The sequence below is a fragment of the Sapajus apella genome, unplaced genomic scaffold (genome assembly GCF_009761245.1).
Source record: "Sapajus apella isolate SASKATOON/1434 unplaced genomic scaffold, GSC_monkey_1.0 scaffold4, whole genome shotgun sequence".
Lineage (NCBI taxonomy): Eukaryota > Metazoa > Chordata > Mammalia > Primates > Cebidae > Sapajus > Sapajus apella.
The window spans coordinates 18,267,145-18,282,958 of NW_022436944.1; the positions used below are offsets into that span (position 1 = coordinate 18,267,145).

Sequence of the window (15,814 nt, forward strand, 5' to 3'; positions counted from 1 at the left end):
AAAAAAAAAAAAAAAAGAAAAGAAAAAGAATACAGGAAAGGAAGAAAGAGGAAGAGGAAGAGGGAGAGAGAACAGGGGTGTTGCTTTATTGCCCGGGCTAGAATGCAGTCTAAAGCTGGGTATGCCTGTAATTGTGTTTAATAATAGAGACATAAAAAAAAATGAGGGAATAAAATAATTAACAAGCAGCCAACCAATATTTCATTTAAACCTGTAAATACGTGTGATGTAGTACTGATAAGAGTGTATATTTTGTGTATTTAAAGTGGAGAGTTCTATGAATGTTAATTAAGTCTACTTGTTCCAGATCTGAGTTCAAGTCCTGGATATCGATGTTAACATTCTGTACCCATGATCTTTAAAGAAGAAGCTAGCCCTAGGGCCAGAACAGAGTCCAGTACCATTATTAAATCCAGCAACCTTGGTGTTCTATAGTAGAGACCAGGAGGAACAGGCTGAAAGGGACAGGAGGGACAAGAAAAAGGCTGCAGCCCTAATCATGGCCTTCAGGCAAGCAGGCCAAAGGGGCTCAGAAGAGGGAAAGGCTTGGGTTAGCCACCAGTCTGGCAGAGCTTGCTACCACTGCGGCCTACCAGGAGACTTTAAAAGAAACTGTCCCCAGAGGAATGGACCACCTCCTCATCCTTGCCCACTGTGCAAAGGGGATCACTGGAAGGCACACTCTCCCAGGGGAAGAAGGTTCCCAGGGCTTGAGGTAGCTAACCACATAACCCAACAGCAGGACTGAGGGTGCCGGGGGCAAGTGCCAGCATAAACCATCACCCTCACCGAGCCCCGGGTAAAGCTAACCATAGAGGGCCAGGAGGTCAATCTTCTCCTGGACACTAGTACGGCCTTCTCAGTTTTGCTTTCCTGTCCTGGGCAGTTGTCCTCCAAGTATGTAACTGTCCAAAGAGTCCTAGGACAAGCAGTCTCCCAATATCTCTCCCAGCCCCTAAGCTGTAACTGGGGAGATATACCCACCTCCCATGGCCTTCTCTTAAGTGCTATTACCAATAGCATTCTTAAGGGCTCGAAACTCTCCTCAGAAAATAGGACTCAGCCTCTATGAAATGCTTTATGGACAGCCCTTTCTTACTAACGATCTTGTATTAAACAAGGAAACAGCAGATCTAATAAAAGATATAACCACCTTATCTAAGTACTAACAGGCTCTTATGACCTTACCTGAAGGACACCTGAGGAAAAACGGGTAAGAGTTGGTCTGCCCTGGAGACTTAGTGCTTGTTAAGTCTCTCTCCTCAGAATCTCCCTCTCTAGGCCCATTTTAGGAAGGATCATTTTCGGTCATTCTGTCTACCCCAACAGCAGTTAAAGTGGTAGGAACTGACCTAAGGATTCATCACACTCAGCTGAAGCCTTGGAGACCTCCTGAAGAAAATCATAGGCCCTCCACTCCACAGCCTGAAGTTCCAGGAGACAACCCTTCGTACACCTGCGAGCCATTAGAGAATCTACATTTGCTCTTCCGACAAGATCCCCAAGAAAGTAAGTACTCATGAATCTATCTTACATCCTGGCATTAACCGGACTATCACTCCTGGCTTTACTATTTGCAACCAGACTCTATGCAGTTGCCCATACAGATTGGCCTAATAGCTCTCTTCCTCTCCTTCCTAGTGTCTCCCCATAACGATTTACACTGACTCTCACGTGCAGAGTCTTCTCTTGCCAAGGCCACACCCTACTCAAACCCCAATTATTCCTTTCATAGTCGGGGGTGGGGGCAGAATAATAGGAGGACTTGGAACTGGCATTGGAGAAGTTACTACCTCTACTCAGTTTTAATATAAGCTAACTCAGGAGTTAAATGATAACATAAAAAAGGTTGCTAATTCTCTCTGCAAAGGCAGCTCACTCTGCAAAAGCAGCTTAACTCTTTAGCTGCTGTAGCTCTTCAAAATAAAAGGCCCTGAATCTGCTAACAGCAGAGAGAGAAGGAGTTTGTCTCTCTCTAGGAAAAGAATGCTGCTGCTTTAGAAACTAATCATGTATTGTCTTATACAAAGTTAAAGAACTCAGGGATAAATCAAATGCAGAGCTAAAGACCTCCAAGAAACAGGATCGTGGAGCTTGTTTAACAACTGGTTGTCCTGGCTCTACCCTCTTCTACGCCCGTTTATAACCATTCTATTATAGTTTGTCTTCAGACCTCTCATCCTTAACCTTCTTGTCACATTTGTTTCTTCTAGAATTAAAGCCATAAGGCAACAAACGGTCCTGCAAATGGAACCCCGGATGTCCTTCGCTCAAGAGTTCTATCGTAAACCTCTGGATCAACCTGCACCCCTGGAAGACTCCCCTCTGGAGGAAACCTCAAATGCAGGTCCCCTTCTATGCCCCAATTCAGCAGGAAGTAGTTAAAGAGCAATCAACGCCCCTGTCCCAACAGCAGTTGGACTTTCCTCTTCAGAGGGGGGACTGACGGACTGTGTTAAGGAAAAAAACTTCTCTTCCCAGGTTCACGAGTGGCATGGTTTCAAAGGCAGGTTGCTGGACCTGGGCAACACAGCAAGACTCTGTCTCTACAAAAAATACAAAAATTAGCCAGGTATGGTGACATGTGCCTACAATCTCAGCTACTGAGGAGGCTAAGACAGGAGAATTGCTTGAGCTCATGATTTGAGGCTGCAGTGAGCTATGATCGATCACCAGTGCACTCCAGCCTGGGCGACAGGGCAAGACCTTGTCTCTTAAAAAAAAAATTCAGGAAAAATAACTAGCAGGTACTACATTTAATACATGGGTGATGAAATAATCTGGTCAGCAAACTCCCATGACACAAGTTTAACTATATAGCAAACCTACACATGTACCCCCTGAACTTAAAAGTTATTATTTTTTTTAAAGGATGACTTCTGACATCGTTTTCTTTAGGAGCTTTTTCATATAGACATACTTCAAATGGGCATTAACTAGACATACTCATATAATCCTGTCTGTGTCTGTTTATCAACTACCTAACTATATTTGTGTATCTTTAAAAAAAAAAAAAAAAAAAAAAAAAGAGCCCCAAAGGAAAACTAGGTCAGAGGTCATTTCCTTTTACAAAAAACATTTTTTTTCTAATCTAGGATATTATCCATCTATGTTTTTAAATGAAAATGTCTTACATTATACAATAATTTGATTGTTATGCTTATCAGCTTCTAGAGGCTGCCGACATCCTTGGTTTGCAGCCTCTTCCTCCGTCCTCAAACCTAGCAATAGCAGATTAATTTCTTCTTACATCACATTATTCCAAACTCCTCTTCTGCCTCCCTCTTCCATTTTTAAGGACACTTGTGATTATCCTGGGCCCACGTAGATAACCTTCCCAATCTGAGGTCCTTAATCACATCTACAAAGTTTCTTTTCTCATACAAGGTAACATATTCACAGATACCAAGTATTATAATACAGCCATCTTTGGGCAGTCATTATTCTTCCTACTATGATAATTATCACATTTCTTGGCAAATTTTCAATTTATTCATTTACTTATTTATATATTACTGTTTTATTCAATGGGTTATAATATGCTATTGTATTATTATTTTGATAGCCAATTGTTCCCAGTTTGACCAGTGGAGGCTTATCCAAGCCAGCTTCTGTGTCTTTTTGCTATGTTCCCAACACTCTTGATCATCTCCTTGTTTTTTGGCACAAGATTTTCCAGTCCTATCTTGTGCTTTTCCTGCCCCAGCCCTGAAATCAGCCATTTCTTTAAAGAGAATATTGTTGTTTATAGGAATATAGAGCATCAGAGAAACAACTTTCATTCAAAAAACAAAAAACATAAAGGTCTTTGTACTGTTTTAACAACTTTAACTCTGTAGTTATTTTAAAATTTTACCATGTTATTTTATTTTAAGAATATAATGTCTTCCAAAGTTCAAAATGATTATTTGAGGCTTGTCTAAATATTAACATTACAGATGATTGAAAATTTACCAGATATAAAAATCACTGTGGTTTCTCTCAGAACTTGACAAACTGAATTTAACTTTTAAGTTTAATTGCAAAGACTATAAAAAGAGCTGTAATATAGGGGTCAGGATTCTAGTCCTAATTTCATCATTTACTGCAAAGTCAATGCCATCATAATTAACCTCTACTCTTCATACGTTATTTATTATACTGCTATCTAATAAAATGTTTATGATTTTTTTCTAATACTAAAAATCATGCTCATTGGAAAGTATAAAGAAATGTTGATTATACATAATTTTAACATTCAGAGACAACATGAGTATTGTCCTTGTGTGTTGCAGTTTGTTCTCACAGTTTCTAATGTATCCTTCCTCTCTCAACCTCACTTTCAGTTGTGCTCCCTTGATAGCCATCCAGCTAACCCATAATGACCCAACCATCCAACTTACCAGGCATAAAGGCAACAGCCTTGTAATATAAGCCTTATACAGGTCTTAATGGGCTGCCACAATTTCTTGAAGTCTAATATCTTATTCTGCATCTTGAAGTCTAATATCTTATTATATCATTCACAATGGTTCCGCTTCCCTATCCAACCAGAATTCATAGTCTCTTTCCCATGCATATTTTACATCACTTGCATCATATTGCATTACGATTTGTATGCTTTTTTACTTGAAATTATAACAAACATTTTCCCTTGTTGTTCAAACTCTTCATAACCGCTATGTTAACAGCTACTTTGGACTGCTTTATACGGCTGAATCACAACTTTGTCTATTTTCTTGCTGTACAATATTGAACTGAATTCAACTCTTGCTATTACAAATAATTTTCCAGTGACTATAAATCGTTCCATACTTCTGATTATCTTCTTGGGATAAATTACTTGATATAGAATTGCTACACCAAAGAAACATTTTAAGACTTCATACATATTGCCAAACTACTCTCCAGAAAAGAACATTCCTATTTACATTTCTAAATAAATGTGCATTTCATTGCATTGAATCTCCTTTTTTTTTTTTTTTAATTTTTTTTAGCACTATGAAGCACCTCTTAGCAGGCGATTGAATCTCCTTTTTTGATCTTTTGTTGGTGTTAGGTGAAATTAAAAATTGTTCATTGTTCACATTTCTATTCCTAATGAAATTTTAAGGCTATTTGAAAACTTCAAGAAAAACAAAGAAAAAAACTAATGTAGATCAATGATAATTTATATATTCAAATTAGCTTCTGTTCCGATTTTATCTTTATTATTCATGGATCTATGTACCAGAGTCTGTGATAAATATGGTTTATCCCTGAGGCTTTCTCTGTAATATCAAAATTAAGTTGCAAAATAATTATATCTTTGAAAATGAATTAGGTATTGACACTTCTCTCCAAACCTAAAAAAAATAAAATGTTCTGCCTTCTTTAATAATGACCAAATATATGTAACATGATACCAGAAATGGAATAACCCAAGTATAGTAAAGATAATCGTTCAACACTATGCTAAAAACACACTTCATAGTTTTCACATTCAGGAAAATCAGACATCTTATAGATCAGATTCTTTAAGCGTTCCACTTTCCACTTTCTTATTTACCCATGTGATCCAGCTTACATATGGAAAAAAGAAAGTACATGACTGTTTAAGGCAATAAATGTTACACACAAAAATCAGCTGTTTCTACATACCAACAATGAACTACCCAAAAATGAAATTAAGAAAAACTTCCCTTTATAATAGTATCCAAAAGAATACAATACCCAGGAATAAATTTAACAAAGTAGGTGAGAGACTTGTACACTGAAAACTATAAAACACAAAAACACTGCTGAAAGATATCAAACACACATCCAGGTATTGAAAGACTTAACAATGTTAACATGGCAATACTATCCAAAGCAATCTATAGATTCAATATATTACCTATCAAAATTTCAACAGCCTTTTATGCAGAAATGGAGAAGCTGATTCTCAAATTCATATGGAATTGAAAGAGGTCCGAAACAGGCAAAACAATTTTTAAAAAGAAGAACAGAGCTGGAGAACTCACATTTACCAATCTCAAAACCTTACCACAAAGCTACAGTAATCAAAACAATATGGTATTGGCATAAGGATGGATATATAGACCAAAGGATTAGAATTGAGAGTCCAGAAATAAACTCATACATCTATAGCCAATTGATTTTAAATATGCCAAAGACCATTCAAAGGCAAAATAGTGTCTTGAACAAGTGGTGCTGGGACAACTATTCATACGCAAGACAATGAAGTTATAACTTACACCATATACAAAAATTAACACAAAATGAATTAGTGACCTAAATATAAAAAGTAAAATTATAAAATTATTGGAAGAAAACATAGGGTAAACCTTGATGACCTGGGATTCAGAAATGGATTCTTAGATATGACACCAAAAGCATGAGTCAAATAAATAAAGTGAACTTCATCAAAATTCAGAACATTTACGTATCAAAGGAGACTGTCAAAAAATTTAAAAAACAATCCCAGAATGGAAGAAAACATTTGCATATTATATATCTGATAACAGTCTAGTATCCAGAGTATATAAAAACACAACTCAATACAAAAACACAAACAATGTAATTTTTTAAAAGGGCAAAGAACTTGAATAGACATTTCTCCAAAGCAGATATACACATGGCCAACAAGCACATGAAAATCATTAGTAATCAGGGAAATGCAAATCAAAACCACAGTAAGATACCACTTCATACCCATGAGGATGGCAATTATAATTTCTTAAAAACAGAAAATAAGTGTTGGCAAGGACATAGGGAAATTGGAACCTTTACACATTGCCAGTGGGAATGTAAAACGGTTTAGCTACTGTGGAAAGAAGTTTGGCAGGTCCTCAAAAAGCAAAAGAGGATTAACCATAAGACCCAGCATTCCATTCTTGGTATATTCCCAAAGAAGTGAAAAGAGGTACTCAAATAAATCCTTGGGCACAAATGTTCACAGCAACATATTCATAATAACCAAAAGGAGAAAACAACCCAAATATTCATCAATGATAAATGGATATACAAACTGATAAAGCAAAGGAATATTCTTCTGCTATAAAAAGAAAAGAAGTACTGATAGATGCTACATGTAGGTAAACCTTGAAAACATTTTGCTAAGTGAAATAATAAAAATTGCTAAGCCAGGGATTAAAAACTCAAATATTGAATAATTCAATTTATATAAAATATCCAGAATAAGCAAATAAACAAAAACAGAAATCAGATTGGGTTGCCATGAGCTAGGGGCCTCAGAAAATGAGGAGTAATTGCTTAATGGGCATTAGATTTTACTTTAAAGTGATAAAAATGTTTGAAACTAGACAGAAGTGGTGGTTGCACAACACTGCAAATGTACTAACTGCCAATGAATTGTTTGCTTTAAAATGGCTAATCATGTGAATTTTACCTCAATTTTTTTCAAAAAAAGCAATTAACATTTATAATCCATGTTGGATAAATGTGGAAATTATAAGCAGTTCTTCCTCTTTGAGGTCAAATGTGTAAATGATAATCACAGTAATTATGCAAATATTCTTCAACATTTAATGAGGTGGTTTATATCTAAATAAAGTAGATGTTTCTCCCTCATGACTTCATTCAGAAATATTCATTTCTCACCAGCTCCTGACTAGGATTATTTCTCAGTGGAAATTCATTCCCTCTGAGAAATATTTGGATATTTCTATCATTAGAAACAGAGCCTGGGCAGGGAGTGGTGACTCACACCTGTAATCCCAGCACTTTGGGAAGCTGAGGAGGGGGGATTGCTTGAGGCCAGGAGTTTGACACCAACTTGGGGGACAGAAAAAAACAGGAAGGAAAGAAGGAAAGAAGGAAAGAAGGAAGGAAGGAAGGAAGGAAGGAAGGAAGGAAGGAAGGAGGGAGGGAGGGAGGGAGGGAGGGAAGGAAGAAGGAAGGAAAGAAACTGAGCCTGAACTACAGTCACATTCAATCAATTCAAGGTCAACATATTTCCAACTCCTTAAAAATGATTCTAAGCCAAATTCTTGTAGCTGATCAGGAGCTCTCTTTTATCAATGAGCAAAACATCCCAAAATTTCAGTTTTCTTTTCAGTTTCTTTTCTTTTCATTAATGTGGCAATGAACATTTAAATGTTTTGATGTCTGAATATTTCATGATTAATTTTTAATAATTATTAACTCTACAACCACAAAATTGACAATGTTCCTCAGACTTTATTTCAAAGTTAAAAGACTGATTTCCTCAGGAAGCTCTACATCACTGAAACAACTAGAAATAACAAATATCTTCCTCATGGATCACCTTCTCTTAAAGAGGAATATAAAGGTAGATATAATAAATACCTGATTATGATACTGCCTGCATAAAATTCCTTAACAGAGTAAGCAGTTTTCAGAATAAAGTTCAAAACTAAACTGTGGTTTAGCACAGAAGTTCTTCACAAACTGGCTCCTCTCTGTGTATTTAGCTTAGTACCTTGCCATTCCTCTAGACTTTTTTCTCTCTAACCATGTACACTTTGTCTTCTCCCAGATTCGCATTACATGCTTCTCTATGCCACCAAAATGCAACAAAACTAAATGGTCCATCACTCACATTATTCCTTAAGCTCCTTAAAGTTAGGAGATATACGTTTTCTAATTCTGTATACAATACCTAGCAGGTAGCACAATATCAGAGTCAAGTGACTACTATATGAATTAAAATATGTAAGTGAATAACTATTATGATCATTATTAAGGTCTAAAATACTACATAAATAGTAAAAAGGAATATTATTTTTCCTTTCTAATGGGGGGGAAACTATATATTAGGTAACATTTTGCTTATTTTTTAAAATTACAATGTAGTCTTATTAGTAAATAGCATCAACAAATATTGTAGGCATTTTTTATAAACATTAGTTCATTAAGAGTATAAATTTTGCTTGATACTTATTCAATGGAAGCTCATGCTTGGCTCTATATTATTTACATTAGTAAAGTGAAACATTAGTGCAAGAAATATTTTACAAGAAATTGTAAAAGCAGATTTTAACTGGAAAACTCCAACTACCTCATTCACCGATGAGAAAATGAACTGAGAGGTTAAGATATTTGTGCAGTCACACAGCTAATTAGTGGGAACGTTGGGTGACACCCAGACTCCCATAATGTTGATGTTGACGTTTTCAGCTATGACAGAACTTTATTTCTATATTTCTATTTCAACCTCATAAACAAGCCAGGGTATTCTTTTTTTTTTTTTTTTTGAGACAGAGTCGCACTCTGTCACCCAGGCTGTAGTGCAGTGGCACGATCTCAGCTCGCTGCTGCAACCTCTACCTCCCAGGTTCAAGCAATTCTCCTGCCTCAGCCTCTCAAGTAACTGGGATTACAGGTGCGTGCCACCACGCCTGGCTAATTTTTGTGTTTTAGTAGATATGGGGTTTCGCCATATTGCCCAGGCTGGTCTCGAACTCTGGCTTCAAGTGCCCAGGCTGGTCTCGAACTCTGGCTTCAAGTGATCTGCCCACCTCGGCCTCCCAAAGCACTGGGATTACAGGCGTGAGCCACCACACCCAGCCAGATTCTCTTTTTCTCACCCTCAATCTAGGGGGTACATAGTCCTTAATACTTGCTACATTTAAACGACTCCTTTAATCTTTAAGATCTGGCCTCTGCTTTAACACCTTCTCCCTGTAATAAACATTTGATGAGTACCTAAGTTTGCTGAGTATTAAACACATCTAAGCCATTCCACTGGGAGGAAGGGAAAAAGGGAGAGACAAATGTCAATAAGAAAAACATGGTCCCTTCCTTCAAATTGCTCTGCAAAATTAGTTACAATCTGATATAGTATTCATTATTACCATCTGGTTAAATACGTATAAATACGTAGCACAAGAAAAAATTCATTACTGTCGATGCTGAAAATGCACCTTATTTCTCCCATTAGCAGATAAGCTCCACGAAGGCAAGGATTTTTCTCTTTATAACAGTGCCTGACATAGAAGGTACTTAACAAATATTTTAGTGAATAAATGCTACAGAAAAACTCATAAGTAGTTGGATCTAAGTAATGTTTCCAAAAATGGTATGACAAAGTATGTAAACCTTCTCCTCATGCTCAACATTTTTGTGTTGGTTTGCTTCATTGGCCAGTTACTGAGAACTTGACAGGAAACTGAAAATAGTTGAGATGGATATATCTTACTACTTAATTCAACATAATGCCCTACCCAATTGTACTAAACCCTAGAAAATCTTCCAAGAAAGGAAACCTACAGTCCTTCTATGACTTAGTCTGGAGCCCTTTTTCAAGGTCAAAGAGTCTCCACGTTTTCCTTTCTTTCTTATAATAGGTTCTGTGTTTGTCCCCACTTATGAAGATAATAATAGGGATAGCAAAAACATTTCAATTACTATCTATTATGTACCAAGCACTTTTCATATATTAACCCAGTATTTCAAAACAACTCTCAGAATTAGTATTGTCATAAACATCATTTTACAGAATGGAAAAAATGGTAAGCCTCTTATCCTTTGAGTCTCTTCCACAATCCTGGCTACAAGTAAAATACCATCTTAGCAGCTGCAGCCTGACTTTCATTGTTGTCCCCCATAACAAGCACACAGGCTCTCTGATTCTAAAGGTTTTGCTATTAACCAATTCAAGGTAACAAAGAAGGGATAATAAAAATAACAGGAGATGTTCATATGTTCAACAATTCAACATGTTTATAAATGCCTGGCACTACACAAAAATCAGACTCTCAAAATTCTTAGTGTGAGAATCCCTAGCCTCCAATTTACTAGCTATTTTTTTTAATAAATAGGAGGCTTGCTAAGTCTACAAAATTTTTACTCCTCACTACCTTACCTCCTGATCTCCCAAAACACAAATCAAAACACACTAAAGGGGAAAATAATGGGTGCATCTTCACTGAGAAATTTGTACTTCTGGGGAATTTAAGGAGTCACATTACTCTTGTGAAACTCTGACCCATAAAGGAGTGGTTACTTTTAGGTCATTTCCTCACAATGTAAGCATTTGGTCTCTTCCCTTTTCATAGAATACACAGAGCTTCCAGTTTTCATTCTACATTTCCAAATGTCTGAACAACTTCTCAGCTCCAAAAGTAAACTCCCTATCATTCTCTCTCCTTCTACATCTCCTTCCACCAAAACTTGTTCTTCATAGTAATATCCTTATTTCTGTTAATAACATCACTATCCTCCCAAAACTTTGTCCTAGGCCTATACTCTGGTCAGTTCCCAGTGTCAATGTCACTATCAACGTCAACACCTTTCAAATCTATACCTTCCCTGCAATCATCACTTCTTGCCTCAACTACTATAATTAAACTCCCTGGTATTCCTACTTTTACGCTTCCACTCTTCCATTTAACCTGTTCACAAATTATTATCCATAAGGAGAGTTTCTTCTAAACTAAAAATCATATATAAAATATTTAGTCAGACATTTAAGAATATCCATAATCTGTATCCATCTATCTTTACCAGTCGGGTCCTTAAACACATATCCTTACCAAATGTACTCTGCTTTTCCTATCCCTATACTTTTGCTTAGGCAGAGTCCTTATGTGGAACTTTTTTTTTCCCGCCCTCCTTCAACTTTCAAATGACCTCATTTTCAATGAAAAAAAAAAAAAAAAAAGGCTAAGGCATATAATTTATTGAACATATACTCCATTGGGTGCTTCACAAATTATCTGAATCCCCACAAAAACAAATAAGGAAGGAGTTAAGGAAACTGAGGAGGAGCTTACCCAAGGTCACCAGCAAGTAAGAATCCAAAATAGCCCCATAGCATTCTGTATTTTTTAATGAAATAAGACACAAAAGAGACAGACATTACATAGTCAGAATACCTGTGTTCAAATTCCAGCTACTCTACCAGCTATCTGTGTGAACTCACAAGTTATGTATCTGTGATGCCTTCATTCCCCCACTTCCCACTTATAAAAAGGGAACAGGACAGGTACGATGTATCACACCTGTGATACCTGCACTTCAGAAGGCTGAAGCAGGTGGATCACTTGAACCCGGGAGTTTTAGGCCAGACTGAGCAACATAACAAAACCTTGTCTCCACAAAAAAAAAATTTTTTTAATTAGCTAGGCATGAGAGTATATGACTATAATCCCAGCTACTTGCCCGGCTGAGATACGAGGATCCCTCGAGCACAGGAGGTCGAGGATGCAGTGAGCCATAATCACACCACTGCACTCCAGCCTGGGCAACAGAGGCTCAAAAAAAAAAAAAATAAAGATAAAAAGTAGACAGTTAACTGTCTACCACATCAATGACTGTAAGAACCACAAGAGATATTATAAGGTACTTAGAATTGTATTTGGCTCATAGTAACCAATCAATGTTAGCTACGTTATTTAGTTGTTACTGATGTACTATGATATATAAACTTTGACAATACCAATCATATACTGTGTTGTTACCAAATCAACTTTTGTGTAATGTAAAAGATTCATAAAAGTTTAATATTCTGCTTCTATATATGCTCAATAAATATCTACAGAATACATAAATTTTTGAACAATGACTCACCAGTACACTCTATTGAAAGGAATTCACTTCTAATTTTGTTTCCTCTTCTGAGAAAAGTAACAATGCTTACCAACTTCTTCCCCTTTTTATGTCATGTGAAACTATCATATGCAATACCATATGGTAGTAACATGGCAAATGGTGCAAAACACTGTTTTGATTGAAACTCATTTGCCTCCTGCTAACATCATTAATTCTCAGATTTTAAAATATTGTTATTTAAATGCCAATCATTTGTAGGTCACACCCACACGAAGTAAGCAAAACATTCCATGATAGCTGACCAAGCCATTTCATTTCACACATCTCTTATGGCGAGAACTATAAGACATAAAATGCCATTCTACTCAACTTAACTCAAAGACATAAACCTATCCCTGTAGTCATACCCTTAGTCCTACCCTCACTTAGTTAAAGTTAGTGCCTGTAAAAGTTCTGATAAATCTACGTTATTCTGGAATGCAGAAAAATATTAAGGGAAGAAAGCTGAATGTTGGCAACAATTTATGCCCCTCCAAAATTATTGAGAAAATTAGGTTTATACAAGAACAGATGAGAACTTATCCTATACCCTTCAGTATTACACCTCTCAAACCAAGATTTTCTCTGTGATTTGCATTACACATAAAGACTTGCCTAGCTTCAAAGGCAGAGGTAAAAAATATACTAATAAAACAGCTGTCATTTCCTACACAGAGAAAAATAACTGTGCTTCTCTCCAATAGTTTCCAACAAAACAAAACAAAAAACTTATGTAATAGACAAATTTTATTTAATTTAATCCTCATAACAACAACTTCTTATTTATGGAGAATGTCACAGAATTAGTAAGTGGCAGAGCTGAACTCAGCCTGACTCCCAAATTTGGAATCTAGTATTTTGAAACATTTGTTTTTGCCATAGTCGGTAATACACTTTACATTTCCATCTTCCTCTTGACACACAACATATTTTTAAAAACTGAAACAAAAGCTTCCTGCCATAATACTTACTTTTACTTCATACAATGTCCTCTGGTATTTTTTTTTTTTCTTTTTAATGCTTATGTCAATGTACTAAATTGATTCTAAAATCTATTAATGAATTCTTACGGGCCCTAAACTACAGCACTGCACAACACTTCTTACCTCCTGTTTAAACTTCTTTTTAACTGCTACCACTGTCCAGTTTTGTTACTTTGAGATGGAGCTAATCTCCACCCATTAAAAAATTGTGCTTAAATAGATTATAACTCTTGAAAGCCCTACTTTAAATCTTGAATTGATCTGTTTCTCTACAAGAACTCTTTGGAGGCAAAGCCACCTTACTTATTTATATTGTATCAAAAACTGCAGATGTTCTCCTCGGAGAACAACACATCATTGTTGGAAGGAATGCATTAGTTTTCACTGTTCCTGCTGCATCACTGACAGCAATAGCTGGACAGGTTTGTGCAACAAGAGGACCTGAGCAGCTGCCCACGGTGCTGAAACTGATGATGAAACGAGTTTTAGAAATTTACTAGTCAGATTAGGACAAAATAGAGGAATTTACCAGACACTGGCAGAGAACACTGAGTGGCTGCCACCAAAGTTGCGTGAGTGCTTCCGGGATACTACTGTTTGGCTTCGACGTCTGCCCACTCACTCTCTCTCTCTTTCTCTGGGACAAAGTTCTTTAATAAGTGCAGATCAAGTCAAGCGTACCGGCGAGCTGCTGACTTACCGTAATATCTGGCCCTAGCAGGGGTCACGTCCTAAACCTGCGAACTGAGCTTCCAGGGCGAAAAAAAGCGGGTGGGGGTAAAAGAGAGGAAGCGACTGCCTTCCTTATATTCAAAGACAAAACAGACCCCTCAACTCAAGACAAGCGATTTGCCCAAGGACGCTGCGGCAGGTGCTGGATCAAGAAAAGCCTTCCAAACACTTCCAGGCTCTGGCAGCCTCAAGAAGGGAACGAGAGAAGCAAAACCGGTAACTCAACAACTTTGGACACACACAAACTCGCGAGATGAGAGGGCAAGGGAGACTCGGCCCTCGAGGGCAAGGCTATTTTATTCCTTTTGCAAAAAGCCTAATTCACTCCTCGCCCAGCTCTAGAGGAGCAGCAAAGACCTCAGCGGCGGGGCCGACTCCGAACTGGTGGGCCAGCAAGCGGAGTGTGCTCTCTGAGCCGCCCAATAACCCGCTGCCCGGCTGCCGCCACGCCGGACAGGCTCTTACCTGGAAGTCCGGCCCCCGCAACACAACAGTCTCGCCGGCCGCGTCGCTGCGGGAGAAGTCCCTACCCTGACTTCATGACTGGATATCCGCACCGACCGTACAGCCGGGAGTACGAACGGGGACGACAACACCGAGGCGAAGCGGAAGTCCCGCCTCACGCGCCTCATTTGTCCACACCCAAAGGCAGAGAAAAACCATTGGGTCACATGGTTGCCTGTTAAGGCTCCTTCCCACTCTCACGCGGAGTCTCTCTGCCTGCTCTAGCCCGGCTCCGAGAAATGCCCAATTTGCGAGTCTCGTTCTTGGCCGCGTGATCGGTCTTCCCTGGAAGGGAAGGGTAGGGTGGGGCGGGCGTCTGGGGAACTGGAGCGCAGCTGAAGAAGCTGCTTTTGGCAGAGGAAGGGGCAGGCAGGCAGCGTGGATTGACTGTGGGCGCTTGCCGCTGACCGTTTGCCTCTAGAAACGGAGGCAGTAGGGTCTGGAGGGCGCGGGACTGAGCAGGCAGGGCCGGTCGACCTGATCCGCTCCGGCTGTTGGGAAGGAGTAGCCCAACATCCGGCTGCGGGGCTGCCTGAGGGCGGGCCTGGCTCTGGCGCGGACGCCTCTCTTCCCTGCACACTACAGTCACCCGACCCACTAAAGAGACGAGGACGAGGCCTCATCGCCTCCCGCACGGTGTCCAAGTCTGAGATCAGGGTGGGTGGGACAGTGGCCACACCTTAGAGTAGGGGTCAAATTGTTAGAAGTGCGAGCAACCGGAGGTCTGAACGCCACTCCCCTGAGACCTGGCTCGGATCCGCGCTGACATCAGCACTCTGGGCCCGACGCGCGCCATCCCCGGGGCTTAGCAAAAGTCAAACCATGTGATTCAGGACGTAGGTCAGCCTTTTAAAACCCTTGCCTCCTTTTGATGAACCAAAAATCTCGTCCCCTGCCGCCCTTCTGAGAAGCCTTCCTTTCTGGTTGTCCCAATCTTAAACCAGAGGAAACTTAAATTACCGGACTGTACAATCCACACTGATTAATCACTGCCAACTCGCCACCTTACAAAAGCAGTGTGACTTAGTGCAAAGATTGCAGAGTCCTGAAATAAAATGACA

The 15,814-nt window shown here is 38.7% G+C and overlaps 1 protein-coding gene across 2 annotated transcripts in view; it reads right to left on the reverse strand.

The window, feature by feature from the left end:
* The window catches only part of RNF13 (ring finger protein 13), a 161,367-nt gene extending 145,975 nt beyond the window's left edge, over positions 1 to 15,392 (reverse strand). For both annotated transcript variants that reach the window (XM_032263432.1, XM_032263439.1), the window contains exon 1: positions 14,715 to 15,392. The gene's annotated coding sequence lies outside the window, so the exon portion shown is untranslated. The remainder of the gene's footprint in view (positions 1 to 14,714) is intronic.
* Positions 15,393 to 15,814: the final 422 nt, after the last annotated feature.